This window comes from Caretta caretta, chromosome 2, assembly GCF_965140235.1.
Source record: "Caretta caretta isolate rCarCar2 chromosome 2, rCarCar1.hap1, whole genome shotgun sequence".
NCBI classification, from domain to species: Eukaryota; Metazoa; Chordata; order Testudines; family Cheloniidae; genus Caretta; species Caretta caretta.
In genome coordinates, this window is record NC_134207.1 from 50,463,783 (window position 1) to 50,481,671 (window position 17,889).

Consider the following 17,889-nt stretch of genomic DNA (forward strand, 5'->3'; position numbering starts at 1 on the left):
GCCCCTCTACAGCCGCCCAGTTCTGAAAACATCGCCACCACCCGGAGCATCACAGAAGTAAGGGTGTCAGTGCCATACCACCCTGACTTCTCCACTGCTGCTGGCAGCGGTGCTGCCTTCAGAGCTGGGTGTCTGGCCAGCAACCACTGTTCTCTGGCCACCCAGCTCCAACTGTGCACAGTAAGTTTTTTCCCCTAACGCTTCTCATGCTCCCTCCCCCCAAACACATTCCATGCCCCACCAAGGGGATGCATCTCCCTGTTTGAGAACCTCTGATTTATAGTTTGATTGCTACTGAAATTAATAAATTTAACTTTGAAAAGTAGCTGTTGCACATGCTCACTAACTGCTTTTCACAAAGACTTTATAACTTCAGGTTCATAATCTCTCTCTGAAAACTGGCAAGGTAAATAAGAGTAAATATTCATAATCTTACAAAATTATCTATGACATACCAAAAACAGACCTATCCTCCGGTCAACTCATACTTTTATAGGATTTAGTACATTTTTCCTAATATTTTAGACTTCAATTCATAAAAAAGTTATATTTTTCAAAGGGAAAAATTCTATGCTCTTTTATACCAATTTATACCACGTAATCTCATTGAAATCAGAGGTATAGCATGGAGTACAAATTTAGCCAGAAATTAGAGCTAGCCTAGTGCTGTATACTCCCTGTGTGAAACCATGGCTCCCCTGAAATCAGGGGAAAACTCCTATTGACTTCAGTGGGCTAGGTCTTTGGACAAGTCATATGTTAATCTTTTGTTCCTCGTTTTTCTCTCTGTTAAATGCAGATGATAACATTCTCTACCTCTCAGAGGGACTGTGATTACTGTTTGTTAGGAACTCAAAAACTACAGTAGAGCATTCCATAAAAGTTTATAAATAAATCCAATTTTATAATGTTTGATTATATATCATATCTCACAGTTTGTTGTAAAGTTTGCAGTATATATTGTCAGTATAGATACATATATGATTGATATATTATATACAGAAATATGTTAAAAGGACATTATTAAGATTGCAAAGTCAAGCACTCAAAAGTTATCAAATGCCAGTGCAAACTTAATTGCTCTCCTTGTGCATATGCATTACAATAGTCTTTATTTACATGATCACATGAGAAGAATTAGTTGGGGATTGGTCCTGCTTTGAGCAGGGGGTTGGACTAGATGACCTCCTGAGGTTTCTTCCAACCCTGATATTCTATGATTCTAAGAATGGTGAGATGCAGGAATCCTAGCTTTCATTCCAGGTTCTGGAGGGAAATGTGTTTTAGTGGTCACAGACTCTTCTGCCTGTTCCCCCAAAGCTTGATCCTTTCTGCCCTGTCCTCTCCGACTTGTCCCTGTCTCAGTCTTGTCGCTCCCTCACCATGGCTCCTCATCCCAGTCTTATTCTCTTAACCTAGCCAGTCACACTCTCCACTCCTCGGGTTTCTTACCCAGTTCCAGTCTCCTTGCCCAGTCAGTTCCAGTTCTCCTTTTCCTGGCTTCTTGTGAAATCTGTCTTTCTTCTCAGCATCCAGTTATCGCCCCCATTCTGCCTCTATTCCTCATCCCAGTCAACTCCTTGGGGTCCTTGTCCAATTTCATTCCCTTCCTCTGCAAGTTTCTTGTCCCAGTCTCTTTTCCCAACAGTCCAAATTCTTCCCCCCACACCATTGTCACTCTCTGCTCCCCTCCACCTCTTCCCATCTGCCATACTGGTTCCAAGTCTCTTGGCCCAGCCAGTCCCAGTCTCTGTCTCCCCCCCGCCCCCCCTCCACCAACTCCCAGTATAAGTTTCCCTCTCTCTCAGCCAGGGTCCAACCCCAGTCCCCCCTGCTCAGGACCTTTATCCCAATCTACTCCCCCCCCCCCCCCACACACACACACACACTAATGAAGGTCTGGCTCTTGCCCCCTCGGCATTCAAATGTGGCAGCTTCCTACTGCTGACTGGACCCAGCATGTGGACATTGAGAACACAGAAGAGAGAGGCTCCCTGCTCTGAGTTCCAGTGCCTGGCTTTAGCCTGGTCTGCAGTAGTGCAAAGCTGCCATTGCAGCGCAATTCTACTGAGCATTGGGCTGGAGCATGCTCAGTAAAAATGGAATCTTCCTTGGTTTCAGCTGAGAAGCTCGAGCAGGTCTCTATTTAGCATGTGAAAACTGATATTTTTTCAAAATCTTGTAATTTGACTAAGTTTAGGTACATTTTCATGGGAATAGCAAAACACATCCCTGTCAGAAAAAGACATCCTCTTGCCAAATTTCAAGTCCTTTCTCCAAAGAATGGAGATACTAGAGTTTCTCACACACAAAAAAGTCACTAGAATTTTTTTAAAATGGGCAAAACAGTATATTTTTCACTAGCCTCATTCTTGGAAATTAACCATTTCCATTTTGGCTGAAATGTTCCAAAACATTTCAGCCTGAGCCAGACACCTGGTAGTCCAAATGATTAAAGGTTTGCAAAGTTCTAAGGAAATGAAAATGTTTCACAGCATACTAAGACACTGTATGGTAAATTACTTTCTATGGTATTAATCATTATGATTTTTAGTAGATATTACTCAATGTTTCATAAAACTCTGTGCTTTGTCCCAATATGTATCTTACTGAACAAAGAATTGATCTCATAATATTAAACTACACCGGACTAACCATTCTTGAACCATCATCCTTTACTCTGTTTTACTGATTAGCAAATAGCACTCTACTCATACTGTACTTTTAGCATATTGGACAAAATTTGCACCATATCATTAACTGGAAGCAACAGCAGTACACATTTTTAGTTAAATATCATTTCTATTTTTCCACCTAGGGAACTACTGAATCATCCAATATCAAATTGTCTATTCTACTGAAACAGTACATTATACCATATTTGTATCCGAACCACATCCTACCATATTGGAAAACTGATGCCTGATCTTATTTCCAGTGCAATCAATAACAAAATTCTCACAGACTTCACTGGAAATAGGTATCATCCGCTTGGATACTGTTATTTATACACATGTACCATGTTGTATTTGTGCTACAACAAAACAATGCACCATGCTGGGGTAAGACTGACTGTTATGAGAAGGTATAATGGACATATTTTATTTCTTTATTTATTATATTTTGACATTTACAGTATGTAATACCATATTGAGAAGTAACTGACAGCAAGCCATACTTGGTAGTGACTTCAGGACAAATTCTGTTCTCAGTGCAAACCAACTGAGGCCAATTCATTGATGTCAAAGTGTCGCACAACTATAAATAAGAGCAGCATCTGGCCCCTAAAGTCGATGTAATGGCAAGAGAATCACACACACTAAAATGAAATTTTACCAATTCTATAAGTTTCAAATGCAGAGTACACTAGGATCTTTTGGGTCTAGTCTAACTCCCAATTCAAGTCAATGGAAAGAATGTAATTGTCTGCAGTGGGAGAGGTTATATTGCTAAAGGAAAAATATATTAAAACATTTTCAAACTGGAATTATTAAAATCAGGCATCTGAATCCATAATAAATAAAACTGGTTAGAAAAAATCAACTTTTGAGAAAATTGAAAGTTTTCAGAAAAAATATTTCTGATTAGCTCCAACACTTAAGCATCTACATATAAATAATTGGATTTTATTTAGAGGTGCAGACCACTGATAGTTCCCACTGAGATCAGTCTGACCTGTGGGTGATTAACACCTCTGAAAATTGAGCTGCTTTTATGTAAGTACCTAATTATGGATTTACAGTAGATGCATGGCTTTAGGCACCCTTGTAAAAAAAATTGGCCCAAGCTTATTGATACAGGTTTGTTAATGTTACTTCTTAAACATGTTATAGTTACGTTTGAGGCCATCTAACATGTTTCAGTTACAAATTCCAATGTCAATAATAGCTCTTGACTTGAAATAAGTATAAATTTAACACCCCCCAAAATGCACTGCCCTATCAGAAGTTGTGGCCTTTCAAAGTTTTAATCAAAAGTCCGTATCTTCAAGGTGCCAATATCATTCCCCCAAAGCTATAAAACTTCTTTTCCAATGGCTCTGAAGGTAGTATAATATTATACCAAGCATTTGGTCATAAAAATAACTGATGATTATGGCTGAAGGCTACATTTTAAAATGAAATGGCAACTAGTGTATTTAGCAATTTCACTGCATTTTGAAATAAAAGTTGAAAGTTACAAAACAAGGCACAAAGTTATAGAATAACTTGTAATGTGTTATTCTACAACACTGCTGATACTGCAGGGGGACATCAGGAATAAGGGCCTGACCCAAGGCCTACTGGAAGTCAGTGGGAGTTTCTCCACTGACTTCAAAGGGCTTTGGATTGGGCCCTATGGATCAAATCTGTCTTTACCTTACTTACACAGGCAGTTACATAGATTTCAATAAGATCAGTGACTTCAAAACAACTACTTGTATGTATAAAAGCAGGCAGGATTTTGCCAATTCTATGTACCATACTGAATTATTGTAAATTAGATTGAGTAGTATAACATGCCATTTAGGAAACAATTCAGCACTAAGACCAGTACACTATGGAGCATTTATTACTAATGAATATTATAAATATAGAGTAATGTATGAGACAACAGTCCATGTTTACATTGTAAGTGGAGAGAAATTATAAAATGAAAACGTTTATAAAATAATAATATTTTAACAAATTCAGCAAGTTACTATTCTCTCAAACTTTTATTTAACGAGTGTGTCGTGTGTGCGTGCACATTATAATTAAAAAAGATTGTTTGCTTAGGTCAAGAACATTCCTTTTAGGCTTTCAGACCTGACCATTCTGCTCTGGACCTGTTCCACCAGCACCTGTTGGGCTAGATGTGAAAAACAAAAGAACTTCACTAACAACCATGTTCAATTTTTATTTGAAATACAACATCAGGAATTTGTTACCACTTCCAGTATAAAGATTTGAGCCTGCAAACTTGATATGGTAGGCTGCCTTTGTACCCATTCAATGGCTGCCCTATGGCCCCTTTATGCTCGTCTTGTACAGAGGTGCAATAGAACAGATGTAAGTCCCCTTTCCCCCCACTCAGGAAATACCCATTTTAGGAGTCCTCTAGGCTGAGTACTGTCTCTACCAATATTGTGATCCCTCCTGCAACAGCCCTACTATGCAGGAGGCATTCCAGATAGGGGTGGGCCTGAAGAGGAAGGGGCACATCAGCATGGGAGGAGGCATGGCTGTGGAATCCTTTCAGCCCAGCAGTTCTGCACTCCTGCAATGGCACATAAGGGGCCATTGCAACAGTGATGCAACTTAGGACTGCCTAACTGCAAATCTGGTCCCAGCGTAACTCACAGAAATAGTCCTTAATCATGCCAGTACTCCTACTGACTTGCATACTTAACAATGTAACCGTATTTCATCTAAAAAACAAAAATAAAAACCCCACCATCCTGGAAATTAGGTCTGTAAGCAGGGTGCTGCATTCTGGGATTTTTTGTTTGTTTTGTTCTTGATAATAAAAAGCAAAAGTTAAAAGTGAGGCTGCTGTGGCTGAAGTGCTGATGAAAGGCCCCCATAGCTAAGGTGACAGAGCGGGAGAGGGTAATGACCCAGAAGGAAAGGTCAGTAGGAGGGGATCTTATAAACATTCCATTGTTTAAGCCTTAACTGAACCGCTGTTGAATTTTTCTCCATTTCAATTGCTGCCCTCCTCCTCCTCCTTTTACTCCTCTCCCCTCTTCCATCCCTCTCCTATTGCTTCTTTTTCTTTCATCCTTCTGAGCTCTGCCGACGCCAGGGGAGAGGTCCAGAGCAGGAGGGAAGGTCCAGCAAGTCTGAAATAAAAAAAAATTACAAAGAAAAGATAAAATGGGTTCAGAAATGCAGTTAAATAAAACAACAATGTTTAATGCATTTTTCCCCTTCTGATAAATGGCACTTTTTAGGCAGTGAAAATAGTTCCTGCTGTAACTCTGTGGTTATGGTTACTGTTGCAAGATTCATTATTATTTTGACCAAGTAGCAGGGATTTCTGAACCCATTTTAAAATTTCTGCTGTGGTATGCCATACCATCCTGCTTATTGTCTTAGGCCCCAATTCAAGACAACATCCCATTTCAGGACAGCACTTAAGCTTTTTGCTCTAACTGCTGTCCTGAATCAGAGCATTAACACTTTTCAGCAAGCTTCTCTGCATAGGCAAACCCTTGCATCCACTTGGAGCCCTATTGATTATCTACTCACACAGAGGCAGCTTGCAGAATGGGGACCTTATGACACGTGATGGCAGAATTTGGTTCATATGTCATACTATTACCTAGTAGCTCAATCAGCAGTTGTATACTTTCATATACTGAAAATGCATTATGCCACATGCTCCTTATATTCCAATGACAAACATTCTGTTTGTAACTAATGTATGATATTAGATGTGTTAGCAATACATATATTCGCATGGTGTCCAGCCATGGTACCTTAGGTGCATAACACAAAAAAGGGAGACAAGCCAGAGACTCCATGAATTCCACCAAGGACTTCATTATTACCAGGATATTTTATGTAAGAGGTGCTCAGATACTATAGTTTCAATAGGCAGTACAAAACCTCACAGTAGATATATAGATACACTTTGAAGAATAAATATGAAGGCCAACTGCCTCCTCGTCTGGTGAAGTGTGTACACGATATTGTAACTATACACTCTATTGCCCTTAGGAAATGGTTATTTGAATGTTTTACACTGTGAGCTCCAACCTATGTCTCTTGAGTCTTATTAATCAATCAGATTTGTGACTTAATGCATACCATTTTAACATGGCAGTTATAGTACCCTGGATGTGCCTTATTTTAGAATATGAATAACACTATGCTATTTTGGGAATTAACTCAGGACATGCCATGTTTTGCACTTATTCATATCAGATTGAACTATATACTTTACTAGCTTGATTCAGGTTTCCTCTTATAGTACTTTGGACTATACAGTATAATTTAAATTACATAATTACATAATGGTGAAGACAGCTGAAAAGTGTGGCCAACTCAGGTTCCTTACAGGAATTTGCACTGCGGAATTCACAAAGCTCTCCATAAATCTCAATCTATTTACATAGTGTTATCATTCTTCTAAAATCCTACAAAAAATGTTGCAGACACTCATACAGCAATAGCGAAACCCTTGCAATCAAACAGGACTCCATATTATTTATGAGCTATAATAGCTCGTTGTTTTTCGTCACACTTCATCTTACTGCTAATGGGATCTCACCACTATCTCTAATTGGACTCAATTCACATTGTACTGCAATAGATTATGACCTCATACTACACTAGTTAGTGATATTCATAGCAAGGCCATTGAACCATGACAGTAGACAAGCTCTACAGTTCCGCCATTGGATACTGATCTAAATCCTCCACTTACCAATGGACTTTGAAAGACCATTTGTCAGTAATATTCTAGGAATTCATTTAAATGAGCAATTAATGATAACTAAGTTGAGAGGGTGAGGGGGATTTTTGCCACTTACTTTATTTACTCATAAATTTTTAAAATTGTAACTGTATATCAGTATATCCAAACTGTGTATATTTGATTGTATTCCTCTCCCCACACCCTTTGTACTTTGCCTCTTTTCTCAGGCACCATGAGCTCCCTACAGGTGGACCCTTTGTATCCATTATATGAAGTAAATGGATTTTTGTGCAGGCTCATGCGTGGTGGAACTTACTGCAATATCAGGGCCTTAGGTTATAAGCTCTTCTGGGAAGGAACAATGAATGAAATCCTGACTTCACTGGGACTAATGGGAGTTTAGCCATTGCCTAGAGCTGGTCTGATTCCCCCCCCCCCCCCCCGGTGGAAATTTCCTTTTTTCCTCAAAATTTTCCACTCCGTTTTTTAAATTTTCACCAAAAACTCAAAACCCACAATCATTCCAGTTTTTGGCCAAAATCTTTTGACAAAAACTGAAATTTTCCACAGAAAGAAGACAATTTTTGCAAAAGATTTTGTTTAGTCAAAATTTCAGTTTTCAAAAGAGGGCTTTTCCAGGACTGCACAGGGTATAAATACCACCTCCTCTGCCAATCAGTAGGAAGGGTAGTGCCCCCTCCAGCACCACCACCTTGTTCCAACTGCTTCTTGCTCTTCCTTGCTCCTTCCCTGTACACTTTCCCTCTCCTTCCCCTCTACTATCCAGTTGTAAGAGGATTCTTTAAAGGGGCAATAATTCCTTTTCTTCTAGCCAGTTGGACAAGGAACCACCACACAGAGCTTCAGTGAATACAGTTTATATGGAAATTTTTCAGCTTTCCTTACCACTGACTTAAATAGGGCTAGGATTTCATGCAATATCAGTATTTATTTGTAAAGCACCCTGGTGTACCAATCCTGATGATAAGGGCCACTGTGTGTTATAATAATAACAATAATAAATAACAGCAGCTGCTACATTGAAGAATTATCCCCCATGGCAAAAGAGACAGTAACACCAAAACTTAAGGGTAAATTTTCTTTTCAAAGGGCATAACTTTCATGAATTGTTTATAAGATTTACGTGTATACATCTGGAGGAGCCAGTCTTGCAGTTGTTCCACGTAGAACCCCCATTTTAATCAATGGAAGCTTTGCATGCAGAAGGAAAACAGAATCAATAGTGAGGAAAATGATTCCACTCTCCCACTGCAGCATTTTAAAAGACTGACCTGAATTTATTCAATTTAGAGAATGGCGAAAACTGACCTCACTAGCTGCGTTCCTAATTTAAGGTCTGAGGCTATTCACAGTTAAATCAATGGGAATTTCAAGAGCAGAATTGGACCCAAAAGGTTGACACTTACAACATGATATAATCAAGTCCTTTCATAGGCATCTGACTGTAAGTGTTTTGTTTTCAATTGTACCTACAAGGTAACCACATAGTATTATACAGCACATACAGTGACTGTTTGCACAGAGCATTTTTCAGTGTTAAACAGCTTCCATCCTTTTAAATATTTAAGAAAAAAGGCTCTTTCAGTATTATAATTGGGCAGGAATTTCCTTCTTTTCTGTCATAAGGAGCTTTTTATTTTACAGTCTGGGTACTGGACAGCATTAGAAACATGATGCTCCACTTACTATATACCATGGGATTCAGCTATAACTCCCACCAAGTTCACTGAGAGCTGCAGGTGCTCACCACCTCTTTGGATGAGGCCTCGTGTGATTGTTCAGGTATTTTATAAAAAGCTTTGTCAAACTCATGAATTACTTTTTTTCTAGATTTAATTAATCACTATTGCTGAAATAAAATGAATGCTTAGTATGAGGAAAACATTTTAATATTTTAAATACTAAACAACTCTAATACCAAACAGCACAGTTAAAACAAATCAAAACGGGTTCCACGAAATTGGATTTATAAATCCAAAACACTTGAAAGCAAAATAAAAACTGCCATGTACACAGGATGTCCTCAAAACATAATACCACCATTCTGAGTTTACAAGTTCTCTGTTTCACTTGACATGTCAGCCACTGAATATCTATGTGAAGCTCTTATTTTGACAGTCAAAATCTTTGGTTTTGAGTGTCATCAATATGATATGTTGCTACAGACCAAATTGAGACTTGTTATAATCATGTCAAAATCCCACTAATATTTCACTTTGGCCAATTATCTCCTTTTTCTTGACCTTCCACCTGAGCCTAAGACACAATGTCCATACTATACTTTTAGCACGGTAACTCAAGCCCTGCCAGTGTGATTCTGCGTGGCATACCTCTAGAAGCCTGGGGCCTGCTTTTCACCAAACTCGTTAATAGTATCAAGGTTCTGTTAGATCCATGTTGCTTCTTGATCCTCAGGTATGTTCTGTACTGCCTTTATAATCTGTGGTTTGTCAAGAGGCTCTGACCATTTTTTCCCTGAGGAGCTCATTCTTGCTGAAGCAGAATATCCCCTGTGCTCATATTGCTGCACTGATTCACTGGGGTACAATTTAATGGAGGTAGTAATAATTGGAAGTAACCTAATGACATCAGTTCTCCCATCATTTGGTAAAGTCCCTCCATGCAAACCTCATTTAACCAGGACTCCACAGAGTTTGGGTAAACAGCTCATGACTGGGCAGTGAGAGGAAAGAGCCCAAAGAGCACCATTCTATCTAGTATCATCCTCATGAAGAGGACTCTGTCAGAATTAATTTCCATGGGTCCCTGTAAATGCTTCAGAGGCTAGATTTGTGGCCAAATGATTATTTATAGCACAGCAGCCCCTAGAAATCTCAAATAGGTCAGGTCCCCTTGTGCTAGACATTGACATAGCAGAATGGCTCTAAAAGGAGTCTGATAACAGGGAAGACCAAGGGGCTACAATACCATCCATAGTGATTGATGTAAAATGAAAATTAGACAGACTGACAGATAGATAGAGAACACCATAGAAAGTCTGGCTTTCTGGCTGAATAACCTGATCCACAGTGGAAATCTTGAGATCTATAATATAACCCAAACAGATTTTAGTATATCCCAAGGTTGGAGACCTCAGCCCTTGTCCCTGCTGCAATCTGTACAAAACTCTCCAACCAGTAGAAACCACATGGACTACAGGTTGCAGAGTTTTCTACTTAACTTAGCCATCAATCAGTGTTTCACACTGGAGTGTGTGAACTGGGAGTAGGTAACCATACAGATACTATTCCTCTAAAAAGAAAAATGTTGGCATAATAACTATGTAAGCACTAAGGGTTAATTGATTAGTTAAATATTTTACTAACTCTGTATCAGGCTGAAATTACCTGTAATGATATACACATGTTTTAAATACATTCCAGGCTTTTACAGTGATAAAACAAATTAATTGTATTAGTGCCTAGCAACCTGAAATTTGCTTAGTAATTTGAAAGGGCAATTTGATTATTTGTTTTAATTGCTGGTGCATGACTCATCCAGTCAGAAAATCACACTCAATTGTGCAAAAATAATGCTTCCCAGAAAAGTGATCCAAAATCAAAGTCCAAATGCTTCTAAAAGATTAAATTAATTATTGAAATTAAAACTGCATTTCTAAATGGCAAGAAAATAATCATGAGTTAAAATGATGCAATCTATTCAGCTGCATCAGAAAGATCCACAAAGAGGTGGAGGAGTTTGAAATACTACCTCAACCTTTTTTAGACTAACAAATAATGAGATTTGTTTAAATGTTACTGTACAGCATATCAGCTGAAAAATAACTGAATTTATGCAGTGTTCAACAAAAGAACAAATAACATCAGTGGTCACTCAAACCAAAAATCAAAACAAAGCAAAATCCACAATTTGAGCAACAGTATTTTGAGTCTATATCTGTGAAATAACAAATCTATACAGCTGTCTAACTTGTCATACTATAATGCTGAGTTTTGCACCACCTCTAATGTACAGTTTTCTCTTTTCTGGATCCTAATCTTGCAAACATTCACACATGTGAATAACTTCATGCACACAAGTAGTGCGATTGACTACTCACCCCTGTAATATTATTCCAGTGTGTTTGCAGGATTAGGGCTATAGTGTTCTGAATAATTAGTTGTTCACAGATACACTAAGCAATAAAAAGGCATGGTCATCCTTTATTTAAGATATCTCTTACACATTCTATTGAGTTTTTATATTTATTTTACATTTTATAGATCATAACCAAAAAGTTATGGTCTATAAAATCTCTTTCTCCAAACTTTCCTCACTTTTTTTCACTACTCAACATCCTCGCTCTTTCCCTTTCTTCCTCATCTCTTTGTGCTCTTTTTCAAGTTCTCACTGATTTTAATAAAAAGAAAAGGAGTACTTGTGGCACCTTAGAGACTAACCAATTTATTTGAGCATGAGCTTTCGTGAGCTACAGCTCACTTCATCAGATGTTTACCGTGGAAACTGCAGCAGACTTTATATACACACAGAGAATATGAAACAATACCTCCTCCCACCCCACTGTCCTGCTGGTAATAGCTTATCTAAAGTGATCAACAGGTGGGCCATTTCCAGCACAAATCCAGGTTTTCTCACCCTCCACCCCCCACACAAATTCACTCTCCTGCTGGTGCTAGCCCATAAGAGTTGTCACTTTGGATGGGCTAGCACCAGCAGGAGAGTGAATTTGTGTGGGGGGTGGAGGGTGAGAAAACCTGGATTTGTGCTGGAAATGGCCCACCTGTTGATCACTTTAGATAAGCTATTACCAGCAGGACAGTGGGGTGGGAGGAGGTATTGTTTCATATTCTCTGTGTGTATATAAAGTCTGCTGCAGTTTCCACGGTAAACATCTGATGAAGTGAGCTGTAGCTCACGAAAGCTCATGCTCAAATAAATTGGTTAGTCTCTAAGGTGCCACAAGTACTCCTTTTCTTTTTGCGAATACAGACTAACACGGCTGTTCCTCTGAAAACTGATTTTAATATGTTCCTGTTGTGAATGCTACTTCTGCCATAAGTCTTTTCATGCTCAGTTCTGCACGGTTGGACTTTCTTAAAGGAAAACTGAGCCTATTTTGCTCTGCCTCATCCACAAGGAAGTTTGTAGAGAAATAAACACTTGCCCCCATGAATACATTCTGAAAAGTATTTTAAGGGTTATAGTTGGCATTTCTGAATCTAGTGCTGGACATTGCTTGGAAAGGCATGGTATTTAAGTTACCTACAGTGATGAAGCCTAAAAGAATAATTTGAAAACTAGCTAAATAGAGTGATTGTTCAAAAATCATAAAAGAATTTCAGCAGATAAACAAATTGGTGTCATAATGTGTATGTCCATTTATTTAGATATGTTTTGTTTTCTTACGATAGACCTATGTTGAAGAAGGCTATACACTGGGTTACAATCTATTCCATTGGGGTCCCACATTCACAGACACAGATAACTCTGTTTTTCATTTGCAAACAGGCCACTTTCAACTTGGGTTCACAAAATCCAACTGTAATTAAAAATAAGGACTCATCTATGTCCTTGGGCAGTGTGAGTGCCAATGAGGTCAGTGGGAATTATACATGCATATATGAGGGCAGAATCAGGCCCTTAAATATCTTGCACCTTTTATACATAGTGTTATGTTGTTTATCTTGTGAACTTTTTGATGGTTGGCCTGAGTTAAATGGGAGAAAAATTGCTATAAGACAGAACTAGCCTGTTAATGGCTGATAGGAAGTACTGCTTTTAGGATAATGACTATGAACAGAATCTAGGAAATAAGTACCTTGAGAAGAAATTGTAATTAGAAACATTGTTTTAAAAAGTAACTAGCAAACTTTCATTTTCATGCGAAACAAAAGGAGTCTATCATGGTAATGCATACTGGCCAATACATTATCCAAAGGGCAAGGTGGTATGAATCTAAAGAAAGGGAGAATGGAAAATTCCTAGATACTGGAAATTAAAGAGTTGTGTGAAAAAACATCCCCAGTGTTGGGATATAGATATGGGGAAAGGATTATTTGCTTCTATCATCCATTATTTGCTTCTATCATCCAGCCCTGGGATGGCTAATATCCTCTGTATTGCTTATTTATGACTCAGTGCTCATCCGATGTTGAGGGCACCCAGAACCCTGTGAAACCAGGCTGTTCACTAGTCAGATTTTCATTCAGCAGGTACTGCAAATTTATTATTTGGGTGAAAAACATAACAAGAATTGCTTTCCAATGTTTTCAGTTCACAAATTTCTGGAAGGGCAAATTAACTCTCTCACCTCCCTTTAAATATCAGAAGAGAGATTTAAAATATAAAGAGATAATATTCAAGACTGGACATGTTCCATTTGCAGAAGTTAAAATTACTATAGTAGTAGCAGTATTTCCCATTATAAATGTAGGGAATGCAGCAAATATTATAGCAAAGGTAATAACAGAGTTAATCAGATGTCCATTTTCAAATTTTCTAGTTTATTTATAAAATTTTATATCTTGAAAATAACTGAACAGTTACTAGTCTTGTACAGTATTTATATTGGTGGCTTTCCAAACATGAATGCAAATTAACACACAAAGTCCTGTTTTCAATAACATTACATTATGACATAAAGCATGGAAATTTCAAGGTGAGCCTGATATAGCATTCTCAATTAAGTTGTACAGTGCATAGATGTTGCAGCATATACAGAGCCAAACACCGTTCTCCTTACAAAAGTAAGCCCCTTGGCCCATGTTATTAAAAGTGCATATGCTGTTTTGTGCATACCCAAGTTGTACATGTAAAATATTCAATACAACCTCAACTTGTGCACATGAAAGGTATGTGTGCACATCAATTCCTGACTTGTGCACATGCAATGGGTATTTTATACACTCCATTTGAGTGTCCATAGTAGTGCACTTCTAAACTTTTTATCATGGATTTCAAGGAAAGATTAAGTGACCAGGATTTTACTCATAGTCAGCAACTATCTGTACAAATTACTGATATATCACTGCCCATAAAAACAGACAAGTTATGGGCCAAAGGAATGTCGGTCCAGAAATTACTTGCCTGATTTATTTGTTTAAAACAACTTACCAATACTAAGAATTCTGGATTTATTGTCCATTCTCCTCAACTTTATGAAAAACTGAAAAAAATAATAATTTAAAACTAGGCGGGAAAATAGTGCATAGCATGCTGATCACTATTTTGTACTCACAGATTTTTTTCAATCTGAATTATGAAAATAGAAATAGGCTAAGCAGAATTAAAATGTTAATATAACTCCAATAAATAATACCATTATTTATTTTTAGATTTTTAAAATTTTTATTAATTTACATTTTTACAGTTGCAGAAAATTATGGGAGGGCCAAACAGTGGAGAGCTCAGGCAATAATTATTTAATGACAGTAAAGTTAAAGCTTTATAACTATTAGAACACAAACTGTCAAAATCACATTTCAAAATATAAAAAGTGAATATCCTTAAATCAAACTCTAAAAATTTCTCAAGCAGTATTTTTCTTACATTACATAGCTGCAGATTTAGATTATCATCAATGGAAATATTTTTTCATCAGTTTGTGGGTGTGTGGTGAAATAGACATTTACCAACAGTTACTGATAAAAATCTAATCCTTCCAAGAATAAATAAAAGTAGGGGTCTTCTTAAAATGTGGATGATTGACCCAGTGGATTGTAACTACTCCAAACAAGGTATTATAATCTATCATGTAAATATCTAGATAGTGACTTTTTGAAAGATGGATTATTGACCCAACTGCAAATTAAATCTATGTGTTAGGCTTTTTTTTTAAATCACAGTGTTGTTGTAAAAACCCACCAGCCATGTATAATAGTTACTTTTCCACACCAGATAACTAACATTTATTGGGTTTTGTTTCACAACATATCCAACAGAATGAGTGCACATTACAGACTTTGGATAAAAACTTTTCAGTTTAAAAGAGCAATGTATTTGCGAGTTCCAAGAATGTAAATATGTGTCTGAAGTTTCTAACTTCCAAATGCATTTGTATTCCTATAAACGAAAAATAGAGAAAAAGTTTCTCTTTACATCTGGAAAGAAAAAAAAAAAAGGATTCCCTAAAAGACACTTTCTTTTCAATGCTTAAATGCAGAGCAAATTTTTATGACCCAAGTTATAAAATCCCTGAAATCTTTTAATAGAGAATACACTAAACAGCACGATCACAATAAAGCAAACCATGCAGAACACTGCAGATCCAAGTATTCGACACCTCAACTTTGATAAAATACTCAGCTCTATCTCTTTCTGGAAAAACTGCCAGTCGGAAAAATCTTTCAAAATCATATTTCAGTGCACGAATATCCTGTCTCTAAATCAGGAACAGTTTAGGTGCTGTTAAAGCAAAGTAACAGTTGCTTCCCTAATCTTGAACTCTCAGTGACCGTCACGGAAAGTAACTGTTTCCTATTCCCTGGCAGACAGCAGCATTAATAATCACCAAAACAAAAGGAAACACCTCAAAATATGCATCTGCTCATAATGAATCGCCAGCCCAATGAGCTAAACCTGACAGACGACCTGCTTGTTGCCTTGATTATTCCTTGTTAATAGGAGGCGTAGGAATTGGAAATAAGGGGGTCTGTTATCCCTATGGATTTGGAATATGTGTCAAGCTCATATGGCAGTAAGCCAGCCCCTCTGAGAGATTGCTGCTACTGTTTTCTCTCACAGCCACCCAAGATTTTCTAATAGGCATTTTTTAAACACACACACCCCTTCTTACTCACAATCCAGTTCCGTTATTTTTAAGCCCTAGAAGAGTCCCTGCTCATAACTTGCATCTCACGGTTCCATTCAGGTTTGTCAGCTGGCTACCCGCATGTCTAGGATAGTACATAAACTATCACACGCAGTTTAACCGACCTAGGCTCAATTAGCGCAGTATTTTGGACACATCCGAGCGATCAAGAGGCAGATAATTTAGTTTCGTCTTCATTTCATTGAGGACACATATTTAGCGAGGGATTGAGATATTTTTATTATTAATAATAATCATTATTATTCCCACAATGTAATTTACAAAGAGTGGAAACGCCTACAAGGAGATGAAGTACCTGCACTGGGGAGATGTTCAGTTGTTCACTTCATCTTCCGTTGACAAGGAAACCAAACCGCACTTCATTCTCCAGGAAAACCTTCCACTGCCATCATTTTAAAATGTATTTATTTGTATATATGTGCATATCTATCATCATCATCCTGATAATCATCATAATAAAATTATCTCGGTAAAAGAATAAAAAAGTCAAATGTGCAAAAGTAACGATCATTGCTTTGGCTTTTTTTTTTTTGGCTTTTTTTTTTTTAAGGAGAAAAAAGTATTTAAAAATGATCAACTCTAACAAGCTGCAAGAAAAGTTTCACGTTATAAACGGGCATCAAAGAAAAAGAAGAAAAAAACTGCTGACTGCACCGAGTGTCAAAAAAGGAAACAACAACCAAAAATAATAAAATTAACATCTTGCTCAGTGGCCTAAACCAGTATTGCAAGATCACAAACTCTTTGTAAACACTGCTGTAAAATGCATTTGCAATTCACATCTATATACCAAAAATTAAAAATTAAAAAAGCATCAAAACAACATCTGGAAAAATCCTCTGCAAAAGAGTTAGAAACATGCCTTTTTTCCTCATCTTTTAAAAAACGCATATTTCACATTGCTTTCTTTTCTCGTGCCATAACAAAACCAGTTGCATATCTAGATCTAGAGATAGTAAATTTATCTATGTTGTTGCTGGACTGGTAAGTCTTAATTTTATTGCATTGCTCAATTCCCAGTGACTCCCAGCCCCAGCAGCACCTTTTGCTCACAGTTTAGTAACCATCGCATGCTAAGAAGAAGAAAAAAACAAAACAAAAAACAAAAACAAAAAACTTGTCATCAGAAAAAGGATCAAATCCATTGAAACAATAATCAAAGAGGAAGAAAAAAAGGAGAAAAATAAAAAAAGGAAGAAAAAAAAGGACAAAAAAAGGAGGACAAGAATGTCAGCGGAAAGGTACTCACCGAGCGGGAGTAAAAGAGAGGAATAAAAATGAGTTACTATAAAATACAGTATGGCGGTGGAAGAAGGAATGAGGCGCTTCCCCCCCCTCCCCTCCTCTCCTCTCTAGTCTCTGCCTCAGGCAGCGGACACGTGATTCGTAGCCGGGCTGACTCGCAGGCAGGGGGAAGGGGTTAGCCCCGCTGGAGCAGCCCAACTCACTCACACGGCGGCGGCGGCGGCGGCGAGCGGGAGGCGGGAGCCCGCAGCCAGGGGCCGGGGCCGGAGCTGGAGCCTGGGCAGCCGGCGCGGCGGCGGCGGCGGCGCGAGCCGAGCAGGTGCCTCCCGCCCCAGCGCCACGCGCCGCGCACACCCACCCACACACACATACACACACACGCGCGCGCGCGCGCGCGCGCCGAAGACACAGGCAGGGGCGCGGGCGGGAGGCAGAGGGGAGTTGGAAGC

At 38.3% G+C, this 17,889-nt stretch overlaps 1 protein-coding gene across 8 annotated transcripts in view; it reads right to left on the reverse strand.

The window, feature by feature from the left end:
- The window catches only part of RALYL (RALY RNA binding protein like), a 643,381-nt gene extending 625,714 nt beyond the window's left edge, over positions 1–17,667 (reverse strand). For 4 of the 8 annotated variants that reach the window (XM_048841086.2, XM_048841085.2, XM_048841090.2 and 1 more), the window contains exons 1-2: positions 17,445–17,635; positions 16,491–16,577 (exon numbers count right to left, since the gene is read on the reverse strand). The gene's annotated coding sequence lies outside the window, so the exon portion shown is untranslated. The other 4 variants (XM_048841088.2, XM_048841091.2, XM_075125081.1 and 1 more) reach the window with 3 other exon arrangements.
- Positions 17,668–17,889: the final 222 nt, after the last annotated feature.